The sequence below is a fragment of the Egretta garzetta genome, unplaced genomic scaffold (genome assembly GCF_000687185.1).
Source record: "Egretta garzetta isolate BGI_Z169 unplaced genomic scaffold, ASM68718v1 scaffold425, whole genome shotgun sequence".
NCBI lineage: Eukaryota > Metazoa > Chordata > Aves > Pelecaniformes > Ardeidae > Egretta > Egretta garzetta.
Window position 1 is genome coordinate 4,521,767 of NW_009259796.1, and position 4,523 is coordinate 4,526,289.

Sequence of the window (4,523 nt, forward strand, 5' to 3'; positions counted from 1 at the left end):
GTGGGGTCCCCAATCCCCAAGGGACTAATGCACCTTCCTTCACCCATCAGCGGTGGCTCGAGCCTACATGTCCTGCAGCACAGCTCAGGCCCAGAGGTGTTCCCCCATGCTGGAGCATTGAGGGGACCCCCACCCGGCCCCTAGCCCAGCCCTCCTCCTCCGCTTCAGCAGATTGGAGCTTGGCCTGATGCCCCAGGCCAGCGGTCTCTGTGAGCACTGGGGGCCACCATGGGGGTTTCTCATAGTGTGGTGGGTGGCTTGCGGCAGTGCAAAATAATGGCGGGGGGGTGTCCCTAGCTCTGCCCTGCGGGGAGCGGCGGGGCCTGGGGACATCCTGTCCCTCCCAGGGGTGTGAATTCAGGCAGGAGCTGGAGGTAATGCAAGGAGCTGGGGCCGGGGGGAGCCGAGGCTGCTGGGCTGTGCAGCCCTGTGGCGTGGGTGAGTGTGCTCAGCTGTTTGGCAGATGAGCAATGCGCTCTCCAGGCCAAGCCCACAAGCTGCTAATTTTAGTGATTACATGAATTTTTCCAAGCAGTCTCGAGTTCCTTGGTGATTCAGAGCCGCTCAACTTTGCTGCAACCATCACCCTGGCTGTGGGGATGCACTGGAGAAGTGCCAGCACAGACGGAGCCGGGCCTGTCCCGCTGTCCAGGAGCGAGGCTGCCATCCCCAAAAATAGGTGACACTACTCTTTTGGGGCTCCTGGGACCTCCCTGGCTGGGGGCTGAGCTCGGTGTGGGGGAGCAGCAGGGCTTGTGCAGGAGGTCACAGGACAGACAGGAGCCCTGGTGGGGTTGGGGGCCCAGACTGCATTAAATGTGAGTGGCTCAGCGTGGCCAAGGGTTGCCTGCTCCTGGCCCTGCCAGCCTCCAGGAGCCCCAGCCAGCGTCATGTCAAAGCACAAGGGGTAACGCTAGCTGGGACCGCTTGCCACAGGACCCCCAGCCCTCCTGTGGGCTCAGCAGCATGTGGAGAGATGCCCGTGGGAAGTGCTGGGGGCTCTCGGGTGCAAGGGCCCCTCCAGCCCGGGCTGCAACTGCCGGCAGTGGCACCATGTGCTCTTGCTTTTCCCCACACAGCAGTGTTTGGCCACTGCCTTTGGTGAGGAATCAGAAAACCATGTTTGTGCAGGCAGCAGAGACAGAGAGGAGGGCTGGGGGCTCTGGGGGAAGGAGCCAAGCCCCCAGCCCAGCCATGACTGCTGCCAGCCCCATCTCAGGTGCCCACCCTTGGGCTCCCTCATCCCCTTAGAGGCATAGGGACACGGCAGTGGCTCCATGCTCTCCGGAGCTTGGTCTGGGGGGGTTCAGCTTTTCTTTTGCTGGTGTGGCTGGAGCTGGGGCAGGTCCCCAGAGCACTGCTGGACCCTGGGGCTTTCCCATGGTGTGGGGCTTGCTGCGCTCCATCCAGCGTTGTGCGAGCTCCCAGCTATGTGGAGCAGCCTCCTTTTGCAAAACACTTATCTCACCCTCAATAACATCCACACGCTGTCTCCGGGAGCTGCCTCTCCCCTCCAGATGTGCAGAGCACCGCAGGCAAGCAGCTCCCCTTCCCTGCCTGCCCCCTGCTCCTCTCCCTTGCGTGTAGCCTGGGGCAAGCTCCCGTGTGTTCACCCCCCGGAACGGCTCCCTCTCGGCTGCGGGTGCGGTGCACGGGCTTGTGCTGTTACTCAGCCTTGCTTTGTTTTTTAGGGATGTCTTGAAAACACTCGTCCTTCCCAGCCAGGGGCTGGAGCCAGGTTCCTGCGGCCTGGCTAGAGGCAGTGGGGTTTTTGGCAGGGCTGTTACCTGGGCTCCTCTGAAACTTCGGGGGCTCTGCATGGCTGTAGGTACCATAATTGGATCACCCCCCTCCTGAGGGCAGGGTGTTGGAGGGTAGCCACCGCTGCATCCCCATCCCTGCGTCACCCCCAGGGCAGCACAGCTTGGAAGGAGCAGAGTCTGACATTCCTCTTTCAGACTGGGCTTGGGGTGGTGGTTTTTTGGAAGTGCTGGGGCTTAATTTCTGTGTTGCCTTGCTGAAAAGCTGTGTGCTTCTGGGATGAGTCAGAGCAGGCAGGAGCCCAGCGCCGCTGGCAGCGGGCAGACAGAGCCAGCGATAAGGGTGTGATAAAGCCACGAGAGCCCCACGCTTGCGCCAGGGCTGCAGGGAGTGGGCAGCTCCCAAGCCCACTGCCTGACCTTCCGCTGCACTGCTGTCAAGGAAGTGGGGAGGTTATTTTGGGAACCACGGTGCTGGGAAAATCTGCTATGTCAATAGAGCGTGAGCTAAAGCACTTGTGGGTGGTGTTTTCAAAATGCCCCTTCTCTGTGCCCAAATCCCTGGGCTTTGCCCCAGGGGCAGGCAGGGAGCGTGGCTGTGGGGCAGCCCCAGCCTTGGTGCTTGCTGCCTGTCTGGGGACAGGTCCATGGCCATCCGGTGTATCCCATGGCATCCAGACCCCCCATGCAATCTGACATATCTCCAGTGGTTGCCTCCAGCTGAGGTCCCAACTCCCTTTCCTCTTCCCACGATCCCTGTCACCTTCCTCAGAGCCTGGCTGGTGCCCCCCCTCTCCATCCCCTCAGTTTGCTGTTTATCCTGATCTCTGCTTTGAACAGGGTTCCCATCCCCTGCACACTGTGGCATGGGAATGGAGGCAGCCTTCCTCCCCCGTCTCCGTGCTGTTCCCATCTTCAGCAGCTCATTAGCACTGGCTGGGACCTGAGCAGGGGCTGCTGCGGCTGGCGGAAACATGGGTGGGCTGAGACGGGATTAGACGTGGTCAGGAAAATTCCAGCTGCTCCATGGTTAGCACGGGGCTGCTCCGGCTCCGGGAAGCCTGATGGCTCTCCTCAGCTGCTTCCTCCCAAATATCCGTTCCTGGCAGCTGCTGGACCTGGGCTGCCCAGGAGAGGTGGGCAGGGGGGGACCTGGGCTTGGGAGGTGGGGGCCAAGGGCACCCCCATGCACCCATGCGGGCTGGAGGGGGCAGGAGAGAGGAGGCAGCAGGCACCCCTCTGGGTGCTGGGCTCCCTCACCCCTGCATCAGGGCTGCTGAGGATGAAGAGCAGCGTAGGGGCTGCAGCAGCCCCTGGGGTAGGCAGCGTGTGCCGCTCTGGGGCTGCGAGGCTGCCTGTGGCCAGCATGGAAGGGGCTTCTCAGTGCCCGCAGACACGGCAGAGCTGGTGGGAGACGCACTGGCTTGCTGAGGGCTCCCTGCAGCAGCCCGGCCTCTGGCTGGCACCAGCAACACCGCCGCCCCCCGCTTGGTGCCCGCTCCCCAGCTGGGCTGGGCGAGGTGCTTGCGGGGCAGAGCCCTGGGGTGGGTGCTCGGGGGGGTCCTGGTCCCTTTGCACTGTGGCTGGGGGGAGTGAAGGAGAGCTGTGACCCCGGGCTGGGGTGGCGTGCCGGGGGGCTGCCAGCCCTGGGCTGGGGCACGGCCAGAGGTCCCGACACTCGCAGGGGCCGTGGCCGGGGAGGCAAGCGCTGTGCGTGTGCCGAGGCAATGCCCGGGAGTAGCTGCGGTGTGAGTGCGTGCCAGCGAAGGGCAGGACCCTGCCCCTGGGGGCCTGGCTTTGCTTCACCTGCCCCCGCGGTCAGGGCACCCAGCCGTGTCCCACCGGGGAGCAGGGGAGCTCCGGGGGCTGAGCTGCTGCCCGAGCGCTGGCGGACGTGAGCAGCCTGTTCCCGGGGCCGGCTGCTTCTCTTCAAGCGGGGGCACTGGGGTTCAGGAGAGGGAAACGCAAAACTCCATCCTTGAGGTGAATGCTGTGTTTGCCGAGGAAATAGGAGTTGGAAGCAGCTCCGCTCCAGCGTTTCCCCAGCCCCAGTGCTGCCCCTGTGCTGATTCATTGATTTGGACGGGTTATATACTGGGAGGGGAAGCATGAACCACACTCGGCTCTCTTGCCAGCACGGAGCTGTGCTCGCTCGGCACTCGCAGCTGCAGGACACTCGGGTAAGTCTTCCTCTCCCCCGCTGCCCCTGCGAGCGGGCCCGGGCCCGGGGGAGTCCCGGGGAAGCTCCGCGGGGTGGTGGTGGTGGGATGTGCTCGTTCAGCATCTTTTGATTTGGTGGAGGTGTTTATCTTGCAAGGGTTCTTGAACAAAGCGAGACCACTTAGGCATTTTGGGAGCTGAAATAGTTATATGGGTAATGTGTCTTAATTAATAACCAATAGAGAAAATTTAGGGGGGCAAAGTAACATTTGGGGGGGCTGAGGACAGGAGCAGTGGGATGCGGAGGGGCTGAGCAGGAGGGCATATTCAGCCCCTTGGTCTGTAAACTTTTTGTGCCTAGAAGAGGAGATAAATTGATTTCAGCTGCCTTTCCTGAAGGGTGCTCCAGCGTGGATGCTCTCTGAGCTGCCTTACCAGGGAGTGACATGAGCAGGGCCTTTGATGTGCGGAGCGTTTGGGGAAGTTTATAAACGGCTTGCTATAAACAAAGCTGTTCTTGGATGCAGATTGTTTCCATATGGGAAACATAAACGCGCTGGCTTGGGGAGGGTTCATCCTTCCCTGCCACAGAGCAAGCGTCTT

General features: G+C 62.1%; 1 protein-coding gene across 1 annotated transcript in view; it reads left to right on the forward strand.

Annotated features, from left to right (window-relative positions):
* The first annotated feature begins 3,862 nt into the window (after positions 1-3,862).
* Positions 3,863-4,523, forward strand: part of LOC104127132 (leucine-rich repeat-containing protein 15) — a 4,513-nt gene continuing 3,852 nt past the window's right edge. Inside the window, exon 1 of the mRNA XM_009639775.2 lies at positions 3,863-3,940. The gene's annotated coding sequence lies outside the window, so the exon portion shown is untranslated. The remainder of the gene's footprint in view (positions 3,941-4,523) is intronic.